This window comes from Solanum lycopersicum, chromosome 1, assembly GCF_036512215.1.
Source record: "Solanum lycopersicum chromosome 1, SLM_r2.1".
Taxonomy (NCBI): Eukaryota; Viridiplantae; Streptophyta; class Magnoliopsida; order Solanales; family Solanaceae; genus Solanum; species Solanum lycopersicum.
This window is the reverse complement of record NC_090800.1, coordinates 31,116,191-31,139,390: the sequence shown is the minus strand read 5'-3', so window position 1 is coordinate 31,139,390 and position 23,200 is coordinate 31,116,191.

Below are 23,200 nucleotides of genomic sequence, written 5' to 3'. Positions count from 1 at the left end.
GTTTGGAGCAGCAGAGTTAATTTCTGAAAATCACTGTCTGGGTTGACAGATCCCACGACGGACCGTCATGGGCACGACGGACCGTCGAGGGTGTCTCGTTCCAAAACACTTAGAATTTAGAAATTTGGGTACTGAGATCGACTCTCTGAACTTCACAACGAAATGGCAGGACGGACCGTTGAGGGCTTGACGGACCGTCACAAATCCTTCCGCGGAATTAACTCTCTGAACTTTGTGACGGACGTGCAAGACGGACCGTCATAGTTGTGACGGACCGTCACAGGCTGCGTGACCCTGACTGGGTCGGATTTCTGTTAAATATTTTAAGGGGCGTTTTGGACTATTCGTGCTTATAGTTATAAAGTTATTGGTTTAATGTTAATAATTTAATTACTTGGGGGTTAAAAGAGAGAACCTTGAAACAAGTAGTGGGGTATTTTATCATCTTTTATATTTAAATATATGCTAATTAGGGTAAAAGAAAGAGGGTTTGAATAAGAAAAAGAAAAAGAACAAAGAGAGAGAGGGAGAAACGATCGACTGAGAGAGAAGAAGAACGCAGCTTTGGGAAAGTAGATTGCTTGATCGCAATTCTTCGGTGGAGGTAGGTTATGGTTTATGCTATAAACTCTTAATAGCGAATGATATGTATTGGGTAATAATGTAAAGTCTCCTATATTGCTTAATTGTGTGTATGTATGATATGATTACATAATTTTGATGAATTAGCAGGATGAGGCTGTCGAATCTTAAACCCTAAAATCTTTTTGTTAATAATGATGCCTTGGTATAAAAGAAGGCTTGATGAACTAAAAGATTGAGAATAGTAGATGGATCGGAGTGTCACGTTCCGACACTAGGATAGTGGATGGATCGGAGTGTCACGTTCCGACACCAGGATAGTATATGGATCGGGTGTCACGTTCCGGCACCAAGATAGTATATGGATCGGGTGTCACATTCCGGCACCAGGATAGTATATAGATCGGGTGTCACGTTCCGACACCAGGATAGTATATGGATCGGGTGTTACGTTCCGGCACCAGGATAGTATATGGATCGGGTGTCATGTTCCGGCACCAGGATAGTATATGGATCGGGTGTCACGTTCCGGCACCAGGATAGTATATGGATCGGGTGTCACGTTCCGGCACCAGGATAGTATATGGGCGGAGTGTCACGTTCCGACACTAGGATTAGTAAAGAGAATGAATCTTGAAATATGTTAATATACTCAATCTAAAGAACCTGTTTCCCAAAAAGAGTATGATGTAGAGGCTTGAGTCCTCATAGATGTGTTTGGTGATGTTGTAAATGATTCTTAAACGTGTTGCTATCACCTGTTAAGAATATTAGTTGATTTATGTTATTATCTAAAATATATTGCTTTCTATTTTGAGTTGGCCGATGATACCTACTCAGTACTCGTGTTTTGTACTGACCCCTACTTGTAATTGTTTTCTTGTTATTTGTGGAGTGCAGTAAACGTACCATCGTCTTCAACTCCACCGCAACTCTAGCCAGTCGTCATCACGTCGGATCTCAGGGTGAGCTAATGCTTCTAGCTTGGACTGGAACTTCTTCTTCATGTCTTGATGCCTTGAAGTTCCGGCATGGACTAGCTATTTAGTTATTTTAGTTTCTTAGATACTCTTAGATTTAGTAATTTGAGGATAGATGTTCTTGTGATGATGACTTCCAGATTTTGGGAATAATAAGTATTGAGTTTTTAGAAGTTATTTAATTGATTTTCATTAATGAGTTTAAGTCTTCCGCATTATATTATGTTATTTATGGTTGAAATGTTGGAGTTTAGATTGGTTGGTTCGCTCACATAGTAGGATAAGTGTGGGTGCCACTCGCAACCCGTTATGGGTCGTGACACTAAAGGTGTGCATATAGAATACATTAGGTTGATTAAGGGCATGTATGATGGAGTGAAGACCCAAGTACGGACAGAGGAAGGAGAAAGAGCATTTTCTTGTGTTGATAGGGTTGCACCAAGGTTCAAACCTTAGCCCATTTTTATTTACCTTGGTGAAGGATGTATTGACGCAACATATTTATGGTGAGAATTACTTACACCCATAAGATAATTGAGACAATGAATCACATAATCACATCCCCAAGAATGGAGGTTTTAGTCACACATTATAAAAAGCAGGAAAATATTACCAACTTTGCTATCCATTAGTTGGGTAACAAAATTTGAGTCTTCACAATGCTTTAAATTAATGTAAAATCAAAACTCAACTTAAAATTCCACCCAAAAACTCTTAAATAGTGTTTGAGATAAAAAGAAAACTCTTAGTAAGAATTCTCAAACACTCAGAATATTCGCTCAAAATTACGAAACTCCTTTTTTCATCATTCAAAAATTTGCATTTATACTCTTTCAAATTTTGAGCTTTTGGACCAATCGGCGAAATTAGTTGAGCATCTCCGACTAGGTCGATGATGTGCCAAGTGTCTCTCTTCATTGCCTTCCTAACTTGCCTCTTCACCATTAAACTTTTGTAACTTTAGGCGATCAAAATCCTTAACGTCGATCCATTTGGTGGTTCGCCGAAATGACATTTCCATCACCAAGTAGGCTTTTCTCTATGGCTGGTTTGCTATAACTTTTGGTGAGCGGAAGTACCACTCGGTGAGCTGATCGCCGAGTGGTCTAAGCAATTGTCAACTTTTCTTGTCATCAGTTTATTTTCAAATTTTCTTCTCATTTTGCCCGGTAATGTCCTTGCCTTTCTCTTTTGCCTTCTTAGCTGCAATTACCACTTAATCAACCATTTAGAGCATAATATAAGCAATTAAGACACTAAAACTATGAATATTAAGCCCTAAATGAGTCGAAATCATAGACTCATCAGTAGACCAATTCTTAATTGCCTCGACATTCTTAGGATCGACTTAGATTCCTTCCCAGAGACAATATGGTCAAGGAAAGCAACAAACCTCAACCAAAACTCACACATGTTAAGCTTAATGTACAATTTGATAATATATGTCTAACAAATTGAGGGGGGAAAGTCAAGAGAGTCAAGAGAGTAAGTACACATGATGGTGAATTTTCATATTTTAGGTCTATCGAGAATTGTACATTAAGCTTAACATGTGTGTGTTTTGGTTGAGGTTTGTTGCTTTCCTTGATCATATTGTCTCCAGGGAAGGAATCTAAGTCGATCCTAAGAATGTCGAGGCAATTAAGAATTGGTCTAATGACGAGTCTATGATTTCGACTCATTTAGGGCTTAATATTCATAGTTTTAATGTATTCATTGCTTATATTAGGCTCTAAATTGTTGCTTAAGTGGTAATTTGCAGCTAAGAAGGAAAAAGAGAAAGGCAAGGACTTAATATTTTAGTCCATATACCCTACTCATAGAACTTAATATTTTAGTCCATCATTTCACTAAGTTTGAAACCTTTGTACAGAGGCCATCTACAACTTGTCAACCATCATATTACCTATCATTTCATTTGTAGACCCCTTTTGTTCATTGTTAGGTCAAACATCAGAAACATGAAATTTTAAAATCTCATCTCCAGTTACCGACACCAATTTCCCTATCTCTGAGGTAGTCAACTCTCTCAATCTGGGCCCAATTCTCAAATTAGCAAATGGCAATTAACTATAATTATATAAAAGGGGAGCAGCATAATATTGAAGCGAACCTCTTAATAAGTGGAAGATTGTAAAATGCGACGTTGATGTCCTTGTTAGGATTATCATCAGTGATGAAAGTGGGCTTCAATTCCATCACAAATCTCTTGCAAACATTTTTCATATAGGATTCAAACCTACAATTGAAATTCAAAGTTTGAGTCTTTTTTACTTGTTCTTCAAGATACGCAGTAAAAAAGCAATATCAACAGAAAAATACCTGAGAAACTCATTGGAAATGGCCTTTTGAAGAATATCGTTGAAGCGCATAACGTGAGACAAATCAATGAACATTGTGTTGGACTCGTTAGGTCTTATGGCTTCAATCTCCGACTCGTAAAATGGCTCACATGAGTACGCATCCACTCGAAAACTGAAAGCACAATGTTAGATCTAGAAAGAAAAAAGGGAGAAATTGTTCAATACAAATTGAAAGAGAAATTTGAACCTCTTGAGGAACTCCAAGAAGATGTTTTCCACCCTAATGGCTTTCTCGTCGACGAAGTACCCGCCACCGCCATAGCTGTCCATTTCTTGATCTTCAAATTTCTCAAAGAGGGATCAAAACACAAGTGAAAGTTTTTGAGAAAGACAAAATAGATATGGAGACGATTAGGGGTTTTGGCGGGAAAAAAATATAGCCGCCGTTCTCGGGTTCCCGCCAAATAAATCGTGCACCACTCCGTCATGTGGGCTTTTGGGCCGTATTAGGTCTTCAAAGTCCAATCCAGTCGTAAACGCAAAGCCCAAAAGCACTTTTTAGGTTATGGCCATTTGAAAAAATATATTTAAATTCTAGCCATTTCCGTAACAAATTTGACATAGGTGGCCAAATTTCAAATATTTTTATCTGAAATTATAGAATTATTTGTAACGAAAAAAATGGAGGAGACAAATGAGTAATTTTTTTAGTAATACCAAACATAAAAATTATATTAGCATTTTATAGTTACAGTTTTGCTATTTGCGCTCCATAACAAACTACGATTGCTATGCAACATCTGATTCGTATAAATCATAGCGATTTGTATAAATGGGGGCGTCAGTGTCTATAAAAATTGTGTTAGCATATGTATATGTTATTTGTGTAAGGATAGAGTGGCTAGCGAGATTAGGAGAAAGAGGAAAGGTGAGCGAGAGAGGAAAGAGTGAGAAGAAGTGAATTATATATGTATGTCGGTTAAATAATTATATATTTGTAACTACTATGTATATGTGTCAAATTGATTGTGCTTGTATATCTACGTAATATTTAAATTTGTATATAATTGAATACGGTTAATATACAATTGAATAGACTTAAAACATTTGAATTTGCGTATGATATCTCATAAATCTCTCGTTTCATACATAATACAAATTGTATATTATATAACAAAAGAGCGAGAAAGGCAAAAAAAATAACTGAACATGATGAGATTTATATTAATATAATTATAAGTGTATAGGATGAAAAGATATTATATTTGTATATATAATCTCTCTCGCTTTATACAAACACAACACACATTTTACATATTTGTGTTTGTATAAAAGTAAGAGAGGTGAGTGGAGATGTAGAGTGGCGAGCAAGAGGCGAGAATGACAATATGTTTCCTACTAAATAAAATTAAATGACGCTATAATTACAAAACATTTTATTTTGAGATAATAATTTGATATAAAATAAATTCTACCCATTTTCTTAATTAATGGAGGCACTACAAATCTGCTTTTTCTTCTTCTTTTGCAGAGACAACTTACAAGAGACACGAAGAATCTCTGTGGATATGATCTGTGATAGAATTAATGCATACAAGGAAGACTATATATGCAGTGAGATATAGGTAGACCACAAAATTATGTTATCGAGGACTCTCGTTGGATTAATTTTATTACTTTATTTTTAATTAAATCATTCCATTCGAATTTTGAATATGAAAAACCTTTTAATCCCTCTTTTTATCTTTAACCAAGTTATTGGATTTAGAATTTGGATATAAATTTTTCTTTTACTCTCCTTCAATTACTTTGTTATTTCCATGGTTTGAAGGAATTTTTTTTTTAATTTTAACAAATATAAATTAATCGAGATTTTAATATAAGTATTATAAATAAGAAGAGAGACATGTTCAGATGGGTAAAACTGACAACTACTGAAAATAGGTAGGCTTTAAAAATGATCCTATAAAAAAAGCAGAGGTAAAATGGCAGAAGAGAGAAGAGTAACAAAGTAGTCAATGCAAATCCACAATATAATAAATAAAACTAGCAGATTCAAACGTTTCATTGGGGGTAAAATGTGTGCCTTTTTGTTTAATTAGTTGTGTCTGATCACCCCCATCTCATGCATGCATGTTTCTAGTACTACTAGGACTGTTCCACTACAACACTTAACCCCTACTCACATGCGACTTAAATATTTTAGTGGTATAAAATAATTAAAAATAAATTAAAAGGTTTAAAATTTTAATTATGCATATTTTGAATTAACGGATAGTTTAGTTGTCATGAGAATTAAGATGCTTTATTTTTGGTTTATACATTCATGCCCTCAAAAGTTCTGATGAATATTGAAGCACAGGCCAAGCTTTTATACTTCATTTGTAAATATTGGTTGAGAAATGCATCCTCTCTTTAATATTATAGTTTCCTTTTTGAGATTCAAACGATGTGAGATTTGACTAACATTTTAAGATATATTTTCTATCATATTAACATGAAAAGAATTACAATTACAATATTTTTCGTATAATTTTTGAATATTTAAAATTTATTTTATAACATCGAACGAATGTAATCTAATTTAAATCAAATTAACTCTCAGAAAATACAATATTACAACTTAAAATAACAAAGGGAGTATATAATTTATTCGAATGGTTCACAAACAATGGATCTATACCTTCTGTCTCTAATTATTTGTCTACATTTTTGTTAGTTATTCTTAATTACTTGTCCATTTTGACAAATTAAGAAATACACTCTCAATTTATTATTTTGATAAAAAAAGTGAAAACTTCTTGAAAATCTTGAGTTTTTAATTCATTCATTTCATAATTAATAGAGCTAAAATGATAATTTTACTATATCAATTATTATTTTCTAAATATGTGTCAATTCAAAAATACACAAATATTATTGATTGAGGGAGAATATACATACTCGAACATTATCCCAATGGTAAGCCAAACGGTCTTTGTTCCAGGTCGAGATTGTTTCGTTAAATGTGATTGATTAAATACGATATTCACGAGGGGTGTCAAATTAGCAGGTTGAATTGAAATTGGAGATATTAAAATGGGTTTAAAATATAAATCGGGTTGGGTCTTGACCCTCTCAAGTTTGCTTTGGGCTTAAAAACGGGTTGAGTCATGACCCGCTCAATTTGACCTGCCTAATTTGATCAGATTAATCTCTATAATTTATCATATTGATATTTAACTTTTATAGTCACAATTTGAATTTCCGTCAAGGTTTTTTGTTAAAAAAGTAAGAAATGGATAGATAAATCGTAAAAGATGTTAAACAGAATAATTCATATCTTCAATGTATGAAAATATATATATTAATAAAATGTTTTTAAACGGGTTGAAACTAGATATTGAATTAGGCTGAATTGATTCTCTTGAAATGGATTAGACTTGAACGAATTGAGATAGAACACAAATTAAATTATCTTGAGCCCAACCCATAAAATTTTGGACGGATTACCTATGTTTTTGGATTTATTTTGACACCTCTAATATCCACTATTCCACACAAGTTACAATCATCTGTTTCTATTTAGTTATCACCATTTTAGATTTCATGTTTCTTAAGAAATTAAATAAGTTTATCACTGCAACATTATTTAGTGTTTGTTGAGTTTTCAATCAATATTACTGTGACATTATTTATTGTTTGTCGAGTTTTCAATTAATGAGCATGAATTAATTTCTTTTTGATTAATTAATTTAACCAATAAACAATGTCAATTACTTATTTTTCTATGTTGATCAAATCTATAATTTCAAGGTTTATAACTCTTCATGGTAAAATAAGAAAAAAAAATATTATTTATGTATTGATTTTGTAAAATGACAAATATTAAGACACTTTCCATTTTTAATAAAGAGTAAAGAGGACATGTAAAAGAACCTTTTTCATAGTAAAATTTTTCCAAAGAGAGTGTTGTTGCTGAGTGAAATACTTTTAAAATGAAGAAAAGGCATTTTAATTAAAAATATTAGGTACAAATTGATAATAATGTATGATTGTGGTGGGATGGAACTAAATGATATAAAATTAAAAGAGAATATAGGAATATCATTTTTTGCTTAAAAAATTAGGGTTGTCAAATACACCATTGAATTAAATTTGAGAGAATTAAAATTTTAAATTAATAAATAAGCGTATCACTAATCTTAGTAATATAGCTAAAAGGGGATTACTTACATAAAATTAAAAAATATTTACCATTTATACTAATAACATTTTTTTTCATCTGGTTACTTTTAATATACGTATAATATGATTTTAATACATATCAAAAAGAACAATTTATTATTCACATATAATACAAGTTTTATTGATAATAATATATTTATCACACATTTTAATACATTTATAATATAATGTCTCAATTTTTCACTAACCAAACATAATATATTTTAAAAAATAATTATAATACATAATTCATATGAAATAAATATTATAAATTTAACATAATATCGTTATTTATCATTATAAATAACAACAAATAAAAAATATCATTAAAATCAGTGATTATTTATTAAAAATAGCATCCAAATAATTTTTCCAACTTAAAATGGGTTGATAACCCAACTCGTCCAATTTTGAACTAAGTTTTAAATTGAAAGTTTTTTTCTCTTATAATTTAGTTGAATACATAATATGAAAAAACTCAAAATATGACTATATAAAAACCATCATAAAAAACATATTTCCAAATATATTTAGACAAGACTTCTCATCGGTCAATTTAAACTTTATATCAGTCCAAATCCAATATAGATTAAACTAAGAAAATCAAAATAACCTTAATTAATAAAATATGCCAATCATTAATCTGTCCAAATCAAAACTTGTAATGACCCGAAATATAATTTTTAGAAATTTAAATTATTCGATAACTACAGGTATTTAGTTAGCGGATATTTATTAAATAATTAAATTTTATTAGTTATTGGTTAATGGATCAAGTCAATAACTTATTTAATATTAAAATAAGTAGGTAGGGTTTCTTTTAGAAAGGAAACATAAAATAAAATAAGAGAATAAACGTAACTCGAAAGAATTTACCTGCGGCGGACTTACAATTTGAAGAGTAATCACGGGAGCTTCAGGTAAAAAAATTGTTATAATCATTACCTTTCTAATACTTGGATAATTTTGTTTTAATTGGTAAATTGAGGCTAACATCAAAAGCAATTATGTAAAAGTTAATAAATATATAAATAATTAGAAGATATGTTAGATGACAATGTTGGATTTGTTTTAGAGCTAGACACTATAGGATCTTGTGGTAGGTACTTTAATATTTAATTGTATTATAATAATTTCTATATACTAAGGGATTTAGATATTTTTTAATTTTGAGAAAATGCATGGCAGATTCTTTCATCTTACTTGTGACTTTTTTTATATATAATAAATTATAATACATTCCTTATTAAATGGGTAAAGCTTATGATCTGGAAATCTCCATGCTTAACGTCTGTATGTTTTCAATGCTATGGTTAAACAATTTGCTCATATAAGTTTTGTACATGTTATGAATTTGGGATCTTTGATATGAGTAAAACAGTTTTAATAAAAAAATTATGTTATGTCCTTGTGGACATAGGTTCAATCTTGAAGTTAACCTAGGGATCATAATAATGGGTGTTGTTAATTTTGAAATCTTATTATGATCATTTATTTGAATAGGTTGCTTTGAGTTGGGAGTTCAACGAAAGGGGAAGGATCAAGTTTTGGAGTAATTCTTGATTGATTGAGGCAAGTGGATTTCTAAAGTCTTGTTAAGTGTATGGAATGCGTGTATTTCCTTGTGATATATGTTTGGGAGTAACGGGATTGGTGATGGGTTGACTTGTCCACATTGATTAATTCTAATGATGAAATAAAAGGGATAACAAAAGGCGATGTGATTAATTATTTATGTGTGATGTGTTGAGAAAAGTTTGATGGCTTGTTGAATCATTGTTGATGTGATTTCATGCTTGTGTGGTTGTGATATGTGCAATGTTATGAAAATGGTCATCTTCTCATTATTTGTGTGAACATGTCATTGCATTATTCTGAGACATGGTTGTGAAAGTGTTATGTGCATTGAGAAAGGATGATAACTTAAAGAGGATGTACCATTTCGAGGGACGTATCGCTCGCCGCGATGGATACTATATTTCGAGGGACGTATCGCGCGCCGCGATGGATACTATATTTCGAGGGACGTATCGCGCGCCGCGATGGTTACTGTTATCGAGGGTCGTGTCGTGCGCCGCGACAGATGCATGGACAGATATGTCCCCCATGGGTCCCGGACTGAGAGACAGCGGGTGTGTATCACTAGGTCAGACATGCATCATTATACTTGACATTGCATTCCATTACATTGCACATACTTATCATTAGTGAACTTGATATTGTGCTTTGCTGATCTAGTGATTGCCTTTTTGCGAAACTTGTGATTGTTGAATACTGAGCTTGTTATTGCGAATATGTAATTTGTTAAAGTGTTGTTGTGGAGGATATGAAATTTGTTAAAGTGTTGTTGTGGAGGATGTGTAATTTGTCTAGATGTTTTTGTTGAGTTACGTTCTATGTAAACTGTGAGTTGTTAGGTTGGGCTGATGTTTATGCAGGTTGTAGTTGTGGAGGTTCGGTTGGGGGTGGTAGGAGTACCCGTATTTCATTCCCTTAGCTTGTGTTTAGACGTTTACTTGTTGAGTACCGTGTGGTTTGGTACTCACCCCTTGCTTCTACAAATTTTTGTAGGTTATGAGCCTGGATTTTTGTTGCACTTGTCATTCTCTTCTTTTCCGAGGCTTCTTGGAGATTTGTCAGGTAGCTGTTTCCATCGCAGCAGACTTTCTTCTCCTTAATTATGATCTTGTCCTATTCTAGAAACAAGTTCATTTGAGACTTGAGTTTTCTTTTGAATCAATTGTAATACTTTAGAGGCTTGTACACGTGACTACCAGGTTTTGGGGGTTTTATTAAGTTACTTATATTTTACTTGCGCACTTTATTGTAATGGTTGAGTTTTAGGCTGACTTGTCTTGGTGGGATAAGACGAGTGCCATCACACCCATTTTTGGGTCGTGACAAAACTGTTAAACCAAATATAATTTTATGAATTGATTTTTCCACTTCTACTTTAAACATGAGAACGTAATTTAACTAAATTGTAGAAATTTATTCGCAAGATATTTTCATATGACAAGATTATTACATAAATTTTTAACAAAAAGTTTTCTTTCATCAGTAATCACCAACATTAATCAAAAGTTATCCAATAATTAGAAAATGGTAAAAAGATACATACTTTAGCCAATCTAAGGAGTTATTTGTATGCCCATCAGTGTTTATGATTATGACTGGAACTCCTACATCTTTCTAAATGGACCTCACTGGACCATATTCAAGTGAGAGCACCTGCAGAATTTTGGAAGATCATAAGTGCCCAAAGAAATGACCATCTCTTGTAAGAAGGGGCAACTTTTATTTTTTCTGTAGCTACTGATACAAATTTAGCCTAGTAGGGAATGGCAGATGTAGAAACTAAGCAACATTTACTCCTTTGTGCTGAATTTTTTTTTGAGGGAATCTAAACAGTAACTTTTTAGAACATACATAATTGAGATGAACTTACATACATGTCCTACTGTATTGCATGAAGTATCTTTTACAGTGCCGAACATAAGTTTAACATTTCCATGTTGCCCATTCTTAAACCACTAAGTGTCAAAAAGCTAAAAGTCAATTATCAGGCATCTTCATACAATAAGCTAAGTTGATGTCAGTGAATTTTGCCAGTCTTTTTATTTCTCTAGTGTTCTACTGAAGTCTTCTTCAATCCCTTTTTACCAGTTCCAGATACTTGATCATCTCTCCAAGTATATACAACTAATCTAATCACTCTTCTTTGATAATTGATTTTGAGTCACATTTCTGATTCCCTTACATTACAAGATTTAACCTTTTCCCATAAGATTGCATAACCATGTCCTCTCCATCTATACAATTAAAAGAGTATCAGATGTTTCTCTTTCCCCCTTGGTTTAAATACAGAGGGTGTAGCAGCCCACCTCTCCTTATTAGCATCATTTTTCTAATATATAATTGTAATTATGTTATGGTTATATTTGTCTACATTCCTACTGCATTATGACTTTTGAGCTGGCAGAGTTTGCTTAAGCTTTAGTCAATTGAGATGTGTTTAAAGATATAAGAAGATAGTGGAATAGTGGTTTTAAGGATAGTTTTATGGCGCCCTTCAATATTTTCCCAAAGCTTTACTATATGACTATACAATTTCCATGAACCAAAGCATAAATTGAGAGTAACAGATACAGGGGATTCATATAGCCGACTTCAAATATAGACAAAGAGATTCATACTGTCAACTTCAATTAGTTTGGAATTGATATCTAATTGTTTGATAGTACAAAAATCGCATCGCGTAATAGTCAGTTGTTTCCTTCTCAAATTATATGTTATTTCTGTCATGTCAAAAATCTAACTTCAGCTCTTCTCTTTTTTTCTATCTATATTTCATAATCCATGGGATATCCTACAAATACAAATTCTAGCAATCATTCTGTGATAGAGCCACAAATGTCTTTGTCAAAAATGATTGAGTGTATATGTCACGACCCAAAAATGGGCGTGATGGCACTCGTCTTATCCCACCAAGACAAGTCAGCCTAAAACTCAACCATTACAATAAAGTGCAGAAGTAAAATATAAGTAACTTAATAAAAACCCCAAAACCTGGAAGTCACGTGTACAAGCCTCTAAAGTATTAGAATTGATTCAAAAGAAAACTCAAGTCTCAAATGAACTTGTTTCTAGAATAGAACAAGATCATAATTAAGGAGAAGAAAGTCTGCTGCAATGGAAACAGCTACCTGACAAATCTCCAAGAAGACTCGGAAAAGAAGAGAATGACAAGTACAACAAAAATCCAGGCTCATAACCTACAAAAATTTGTAGAAGCAAGGGGTGAGTACCAAACCACACGGTACTCAGCAAGTAAACGTCTAAACACAAGCTAAGGGGATGAAATACGGGTACTCCTACAACCCCCAACCAAACCTCCACAACTACAACCTGCATTAAAATCAACCCAACCTAACATCTCACAGTTTACATAGCACGTAGCTCAACAACAACACTTAGACAAATTACATATCCTCAACAACAACACTTCAACAAATTACATATCCTCAACAAGAATAATTCAACAAATTACATATCCGCAATAACATGCTCAATATTAATAATTCACAAGTTCCGCAGAAAGGCAATCAGAAGATCAGCAAAATACGATATCAACTTCACTAATGATAAGTATGTGCAATGCAATGGAATGCAATGTCGAGTGTAATGATGCATGTCTGACCTAGTGATACACACCCGCTGTCTCTCAGTCCGGGACCCATGGGGGACATATCTGTCCATGCATCTGTCGCGGCGCACGACACGACCCTCGATAATAGTAACCATCGTGGCGCGCGATACGTCCTTCGAAATATAGTATCCATCGCGGCGCGCGATACATCCCTCGAAATGGTACATCCTCTTAAGTACCCATTATTTCTCAATGCACATAACACTTGCCACAACCAATGTCTCAGAATAATACAGATGACAAGTTCACACATATAATGAGGAGATGACCATTTTCATAACATCGCACAGTTCACAACCACACAAACATGAAGTTACATCAACAATGATTCAACAAGCCTTCAACCCTTTCTCAACACAACACACATAAACAATTAATCACATTGCCTTTTGTTATCCCCATTCTTTTCATCATTAGAATTAATCAATGTGGACAAGTCAACCCATCACCAATCCCGTTACTCCCAACATATACCACAAGGACATACACGCATTTCATACACTTAACAAGAATTTAGAAATCCACTTGCCTCAAATAGTCGAACAGTGACTCCAAAACTTGAGCCTTCCTCTTTTTGATGACTTCCAAACTAATAAAATCTATTCAAATAAATAACCACGATATGATTTCGAAACTAACAACATTAATATTGCTATATCTCTAGCTTAGACCCAAAACTCATCCAAATTTATAATAAAATTTCTAAATCTTTATTCCAACCAATTGATCAAATCTCATATTTTCTGAATTTCAAGTTTAGGGTTAAATCTTAATTCTCCGAATAACATAATTATAATGATTTTTATATATCATAATGCACCCACTATTTAACACATATCTCAATATATCAAAACTTGAATCCTAATATGATAATCAAATGAACATAATTAAAGCCAAAACTAACTGCCCAACACATCAATGGCGGACTACAAAACTATCTGCTGAAACCACTTATTTTCAATGTTCCAATTCATATTTATCGTTCCACTATTAATAATCCTAATCTTGGAGTAATCATTGTCCAATGATTAGGACTAATCATTGTCCAATGATTGAACCATAATACTTATACGTATTTATAACCCCAAGTTCACATATTAGTATAAATTATACACGTTTTAACCTAAAAATCTATTCCTAGTTACACAAAAATTTAATAGAAAGGATAAGAATAATTACCTTGATATCTCGAGATAAAAATATCGTTGTTTCTCCTCCTTTTTCCTTTTCTTTTCTCCCTTTTTTTCCTTTTCTTTATCTGCGTATTTTTTTTTGTTTCTATTCATTCTTTTTCTTCAACGTAGCCGCTTGAGGCTTTTACCCTTTTAGGGCACTTTGCCCTTTTATTATTGTTATTATTATTATTTTATTTATTTACTTAATTTTCTTTTCTATTTCTTTTTTTTCTTTTTTTTTCAATTATTATTAGCAACAAAATAATCCTTTGTTAAATCAGAGAATCATATCAGTCACTCTTATAAGTCATAAATTATTTCTCAAAACTATTAAAAAGATTAATATAAAAATAATAGTTGGAATTTCTAAAACGACTAAGAGGGCCGTTACATTATTCACCACTAAAAATCATGTTCGTCCTTGAACATAAAATAGGAGAAGGAAGAATTATTGTCGTTATAAAAAATCATGCATGATCTTCCAGAGTCGTTGTTCATGTCTCCATGAAAGCTTATCTTTAACACCATTCTATCAAGACCAACTACCAAGAGTTGAACTACAGAGAATTTGACAGATCTACATATCAGTAGTGATTGTCAAGCTACAATATAACCCATGAACCGAATCTAAACTGAAACCCCTTGGACCATAACACAATAATCATGACAAATCTGTTCTCACATAGCAAAGATAACGTTCTATTGATACTAGCCACAACCAAAAGTGAACATGAACCAATCATCACATACTCTTAGTGCACAAACCATCACACATCTTATAACGATTCCCTTTTCAGAACACAATCTTTTTACAAGTTTAAGTTATAAAAATCTGATCTTTAGACTTCGAGTATCCATCAAGGGAGAATCAAAACATACATAATCCAAATAAGAACAAGATAAAGTAAGCACCCTACAAATGGTACACGCTAGGATGCAGAACCTTTTACAACACTCTCGGATAACCATAACTATTCATGAAAGCTCTTTTGTAAGTTCCCATAAGGAAGGTTGTGCATATAAAAATAGTGATATATTTCTAATTTTTCAAACAACATCAAACATTTCATAACTGAAGTGAACAAGTCTAACCAAGGATCCTACCCTATCAAGAAGGCATAAGAGGATCGGTACATCCGATCCACCACTACGAATTCACCCATAGATGTAAAAAAATGTGGGCATATGCAATGAATCATACTCCAAATCATGTCTGAAACGAAGTAGGTGGTCAACTTAAGAATATACGGAATCAAGGTCGAATAACACTAGATACTTTCTCCATAATTCGCATATCAATATTTTCATTCATCTTACTACATCACTCAATTTATTTATTTTTTTTATTTAATTTTTTTTTCCACCCAAAATCAACCAGTCTGATCTCCATTACAATTTTACACATGTTGGATTTGCCAAACCCTGCATACTTCTCACAGTACTCCATCAAAGCCAACACTATTAATATTAACAAATATCATAACCACACCAACCATTTACCTTATTTTCACACAGTCATTAGTATCACATTCTCCTTAGCAAGCACATTGTAGTCTCCAAGACTTTGAACCATGGTTTCTTATCTTTCCATTTAAGCGTCCCATAATAGATATAAGTCACACTTAATGTCAACTTCACCTAAACTTTCACATACCATTTTCAACCACCATCATTTACCTCATGCAATAACTCCAAGAAACCCTTGATCACTCCAATATTTATGTATACTATAATCTCATAACCTCTACTCATCATCATATGCCTATGTAACATATTATAACAATCTATTTTGTCTCATCAACAAAGTACTTTTAATCCTCCCCGATCCTCATTAACCATGTAAAATTGTAGGTCCATACTATTTAACATCCATTTGTTACCTATCACATTCTGAACAATCTACCTCGACATAACCATATATAATCTTCCACACGTCATTTATTGTAACCCAACCAAAACTTAATATTTAGAAAAGTTAATAATAAACCCATAGTCACATCTCAGAGTCATATCTAAACTCAAAGGCGAAATCACTACAACAATCACCTCCGAATACAGTGTTTGTACGAGAGGTCTTATTGTTCCTTTGCCTTTCTCAAAATCTTTCCATGACGAAAATTTCAAATAACTTTAACTCTTCAATACACCATAATTTTTTTTCCCTTTTTGCTAACTCATTTACTAGCCTTATATTTTTGACCAGCAATATGGGAAACCTTAGGTATAACAATCAAAAGTAACCAAATGTACTACTCAAATTTTAAGTCCTTCTATATGCTTCATACTCAATGTGATAAACCATTTCTTACCTTACCAATTCATTCCTTGACAAGATACACTATCAAAAATCTAAACTCACCACGTAAATTTGAAGTTTTGATCCCAACCATGTAATACAATTCCATTGTCTATCAATATTAGCTCACATCTGAAATTTTTTATAAATTTATGTATCATAGCTTACCATATATCGCCTCGCTAGCGACCTTATAATATCCTTTGCTTAAAAATTCAATGGTACCCGTTACCAAATTCGAAACTATAAAAGAACTTATCACCACACTCGAGTCGAACTGTGTAGAATTCTTTCTCAATTCTTACCCAATATCTATATTAAGTTTTTTTTATCAATCTAATGAACGTATGACACTATAACCATAATCAAAATGAAACAGATGAAATCGCGTATCCTTGAACTAAATTCTCAACTCTCTAAAGATATATCTTTGTCCTTTATAATTATAGTAAATATCCTTTTTCTCGATTGTCTCTTTCCAATGACTAAAATACTTCCCACTAATTCTTTTCCATTTATGACTCTAGCTTCTTTCAATTCTATTCAAGCGAAATTTTCAACACATCATACAACTTTTCATACAACTACATTGTTCATCAAATAGTGAAAAACCACAACCTTAGATGCTCGCAAGTCGTTATTACCATAAAAACTCGTTTAACCCTCAATTCTTATTTTATGATTTAGTCTCAATCGCAATCCATCACAAACTCCTATTACCATCATGCTTAGTTAGCTCTTGTTACCACCACGAAGTCAACTATTTCATCAATATGAATCCTTAAACCCAGTTATACCAATCCAATCCAAAGAACTAACCCACTTTTATCTGCACTTCCTTACTAAAACTCTTAATTGTTTTCACATAAGTATACTCTTTAGGACTTCCTTTACCCATATGCTTGTCATTCAATATTGATCCAATTTCTTAGACATTACGATGAAATCACCACTCATTTAAAAATTCATAAAATACATTTCACAATCTGAACATATCAATATCATACCAAAGATCCACTACTAAAAGCTTCCTTATAAATAATGTTTAACACAACCACCCGTACCAACAAGCTAGTTGGGTTCTCAAATATGAGTTCAACACCAAATCTTATCATATGAGCATGTATACCATAGATAACTCCTTAAGTAGTTAATATTTGCACTTAACAATCAACATGTCCGTTTTCATGTACCACTAGTAACACATCGTGAAATTCATTACATCCACCACTAGAACATATCATATCTATTGAGAAGATCATTTCCAAATAGGTCACACACTTTATCCATCAAATAGTTATAAAATATTACCAGATTAGTTTTGTATCTAACCCAGGCTATATGTATTCTTTCGTAAGCAAGGTCAATATCAAAAGTAACACACTCCATAATTCTAACCAAGTACCCATCAGTACCATTGTAATAGTCGTATCATGACATTCTTTGGTATACACTCAATCTGTGAAACCACAGAAGGGATTCTGACCTGAATTGGTGCAACATCATTTGCTAAGCAACCCATTAATGGTATGACAACTATATCAATTGTATTACACTATTTATTATCTAGTCAATTCTTCAAACATTTAACTTCTAATTGTTGAACCACTCCATATTTTGCTTATACCAGATAAGTACTATATTTATTATTATTATTTTACAATGATAACTAACCTTACTCAACTCTTTCAAATATGATCACACATTCGTTTCATAAGTATATCATTTTCACCTTAATACCAAATCTAATATCAAATCAATACACGACATGCCAATGATTCACAAAAGGAACTACGCACGAGTCATCACATAAATGAGAGCGAATGGAGTGAAGCGATAAGAATCAAAATGGGACAAAGTACGCACAATAGAGATCCAAGAAGTGAAGATATTTCCTAAAAGTCACTACAGCCTCTCGAAGATAGGTACAGACGTCTCCGTACCGATCATCGAGACTCTATTTAGACTCGACTTGTACACACGTGAGACCTATGAACCTGGGGCTCTTATACCATTTTGTCACGACCCAAAAATGAGCGTGATGACACTCGTCTTATCCCACCAAGACAAGTCAGCCTAAAACTCAACCATTACAATAAAGTGCAGAAGTAAAATATAAGTAACTTAATAAAAACCCCAAAACCTGGTAGTCACGTGTACAAGCCTCTAAAGTATTAGAATTGATTCAAAAGAAAACTCAAGTCTCAAATGAACTTGTTTCTAGAATAGAACAAGATCATAATAAAGGAGAAGAAAGTCTGCTGCAATGGAAACAGCTACCTGACAAATCTCCAAGAAGACTCGGAAAAGAAGAGAATGACAAGTACAACAAAAATCCAAGCTCATAACCTACAAAAATTTGTAGAAGCAAGGGGTGAGTACCAAACCACACGGTACTCAGCAAGTAAACGTCTAAACACAAGCTAAGGGGATGAAATACGGGTACTCCTACCACCCTCAACCAAACCTCCACAACTACAACCTGCATTAAAATCAACCCAACCAACATCTCACAGTTTACATAGCACGTAGCTCAACAACAACACTTAGACAAATTACATATCCTCAACAACAACACTTCAACAAATTACATATCCTCAACAAGAATACTTCAACAAATTACATATCCGCAATAACAAGCTCAATATTAATCAATCACAAGTTCCGCAGAAAGGCAAACAGAAGATCAGCAAAATACGATATCAACTTCACTAATGATAAGTATGTGCAATGCAATGTAATGCAATGTCGAGTGTAATGATGCATGTCTGACCTAGTGATACACACCCGCTGTCTCTCAGTCCGGGACCCATGGGGGACATATCTGTCCATGCATCTGTCGCGGTGCACGACACGAACCTTGATAATAGTAACCATCGCGGCGCGCGATACGTCCCTCGAAATATAGTATCCATCGCGGCGTGCGATACGTCCCTCGAAATGGTACATCCTCTTAAGTACCCATTATTTCTCAATGCACATAACACTTGCCACAACCAATTCCTCAGAATAATGCAGATGACAAGTTCACACATATAATGAGGAGATGACCATTTTCATAACATCGCACAGTTCACAACCACACAAACATGAAGTTACATCAACAATGATTCAACAAGCCTTCAACCCTTTCTCAACACAACACACATAAACAATTAATCACATTGCCTTTTGTTATCCCCATTCTTTTCATCATTAGAATTAATCAATGTGGACAAGTCAACCCATCACCAATCCCGTTACTCCCAACATATACCACAAGGACATACACGCATTTCATACACTTAACAAGAATTTAGAAATCCACTTGCCTCAAATAGTCGAACAATGACTCCAAAACTTGAGCCTTCCTCTTTTTGTTGACTTCCAAACCAATAAAATCTATTCAAATAAATAGTCACGATATGATTTCGAAACTAACAACATTAATATTGCTATATCTCTAGCTTTGACCCAAAACTCATCCAAATTTATAATAAAATTTCTAAATCTTTATTCCAACCAATTGATCAAATCTCATATTTTCTGAATTTCAAGTTTAGGGTTAAATCTTAATTCTCCGAATAACATAATTATAATGATTTTTATATATCATAATGCACCCACTATTTAACACATATCTCAATATATCAAAACTTGATCCTAATATGATAATCAAATGAAAATAATTAAAGCCGAAAGTAACTGCCCAACACATCAATGGCGGACTACAAAACTATCTGCTGAAACCACTTATTTTCAATGTTCCAATTCATATTTATCGTTCCACTATTAATAATCCTAATCTTGGAGTAATCATTGTCCAATGATTAGGGCTAATCATTGTCCAATGATTGAACCATAATACTTATACATATTTATAACCCCAAGTTCACATATTAGTATAAATTATACACGTTTTAACCTAAAAATCTATTCCTAGTTACACAAAAATTTAATAGAAAGGATAAGAATAATTACCTTGATATCTTGAGATAAAAATATCGTTGTTTCTCCTCCTTTTTCCTTTTCTTTTCTCCCTTTTTTTTTCTTTTCTTTATCTGCGTATTTTTTTTGTTTCTGTTCATTCTTTTTCTTCAACGGAGCCGCTTGAGGCTTTTACCCTTTTAGGGCACTTTGCCCTTTTATTATTGTTATTATTATTATTTTATTTATTTACTTAATTTTCTTTTCTATTTCTTTTTTTCTTTTTTTTTAATTATTATTAGCAACAAAATAATCCTTTATTAAATCAGAGAATCATATCAGTCACTATTATAAGTTATAAATTATTTATCAAAACTATTAAAAAGATTAATATAAAAATAATAGTTGGAATTTCTAAAACGACTAAGAGGGTCGTTACAGTATAATAGGCAAAAATACACCATCTGCAACTTTGATCAATCAAATAATGAGTATTTTTCATTTATCAATAAACTTCGAAGTTTTTATTTGAATATTAATTTCTACCACCAAAACGCATTGTTATATACATACAATCCGTTCTCATTTAGCGTAATTACATGGTTTGAGAATGGATTTCGACTAAAACTATTGAGTTCTGTCAAATCCGTACCTATCACTATGACTCCGCCTCCGCCAGCAGAGGGCATGTGCATATATATTAAGCTAAGGGACCAAATAAGTCATAACGAATACCCTACAGCAACCCCATGACCACTCAATTAAATGTTTTCATACCATAAATTTGGCCTTATATGGGCAACTTTTCCCCCTCCTAATAAAGAACAATTAATTATGACACCTTTTCATTTCTCCTTACATGTGAATGGTGATTTTTTTTTCCACCTGAAGTCTGCAGTGATTGTGTTGTATTTCCTATTATAGTACCTTCTACTTAACTTGTTACAGTAATCTTGTTAAAAGGAAAAAATTGTGACTTCACACTAGGAGCTGCCAGATGATATTAGTATGGATTTAATTTATATACACTGAGAGTGTAATGTTGAACTTTGTCTTGCTGTTCAACTAGTGACTTTATAATGTATAGAAGATATTATTCTGTTAACGTATAGAAATTAAACTCGATTGGTCTGCCAATAATGACTTATCATATTGTGATTTAATGATGAGCCATATGCATTATTTTTCAAGAAGTGGCATCTATGGTGTTGTAGCATTACTAGAAGATTCTGTATAGTCAAGCAGACTAAGACAAACTGATAAGCCTATCAAAGACATGTGCCTCAATTCACTGAAATCCAAATTAATTAACTTTGCTTCTCCATTTAACTTAAAACTCCAACCCAAAATGTAATGCGAACTAGAAAGCAAACCAGTACAAGCAGAGAACCCAGCATACATATTTTCACTGCAATTATCGGAGTTAAATTTTGAAAGTTTTAAGTTTCAAAGAAGTCAAATTTTGAAACGGTCATCGTGGTCTTGTCCTACTATTAATGTTGTCGTCGGGTCCTAGATCAATTATCGGAGTTGATTTTCAAATTAGAATTTTTTTAAGAGTATTTTTTTAGTCTCAAGTAAAATAAAGATATTTTTTGAAAAATCATTTTCATTCACCAACCAAACATTAAAAAATATTTTCTACTCTCCAATTAAACATGAAAAATAAATTGAAAATGCACTTGTTTTACAAAAAAAAATTCTGTGAAATTATTTTTTATTAAGAAATATTTTCCTTCATAACACATGCATAATATAAAATGTAGCAATAAATTGCAAGAAAAAGTAGAAAAAACTAAATGACGCAAAAAAGAACAAAATTTTAAAGGAATGGGCACTAAGAAAGGAAAGAATGAGAGCAAACGACAAATACATATAATAAGAAAATGGAAAAGAATCAAAATTGCTCCTGAACTATGTCAAATAGATCATTTATATCCTTCGTTATATTTTTGAATAAAAAATATCCCTACTGTTATCCTAATAGACTACATATACCCTCAAGAGTTAACACCTCACATTTTTATTGACTTCGCAAACCACGTGGGACTAATCCTTCCATCTAACCATTGCAAACTAGGATTCAATACAAAAGAACTAGACTTTCAGAGGCGACAATAGTCTCCGTAAAAGCCTAGAAAATCGTCACTAAAAGTTTATAACATTAAATTCTAATTTTGTGTTTTTTCTTCATTATTTTTTTTAAAAAACAAACAAGAATGATATCAATTAAGTAGGAGTTTGAAGATATTATGTCTTATTTCTATGTCATATGTTAATGTATAAAATGTATAATGATGCATTATATAGTAGGAGATGTGAATCAAGAAGTAATTTTCATGATTTTTCGTAATAATATTTGATGTTTTTAATATTAGTACTGCAAGTTATTTATTTTAGAAAATTAGGTTGCAATCGAAAATTAATTGTCATATTTTTTTGTTGAAAATATAGTTTTTACTAGCGTATGGTTATTGGAGCCTTAGTCGCCACTAAAAGTCACACATAACCCTGACAATATTTTGGGATTTTGTAGCGACTTT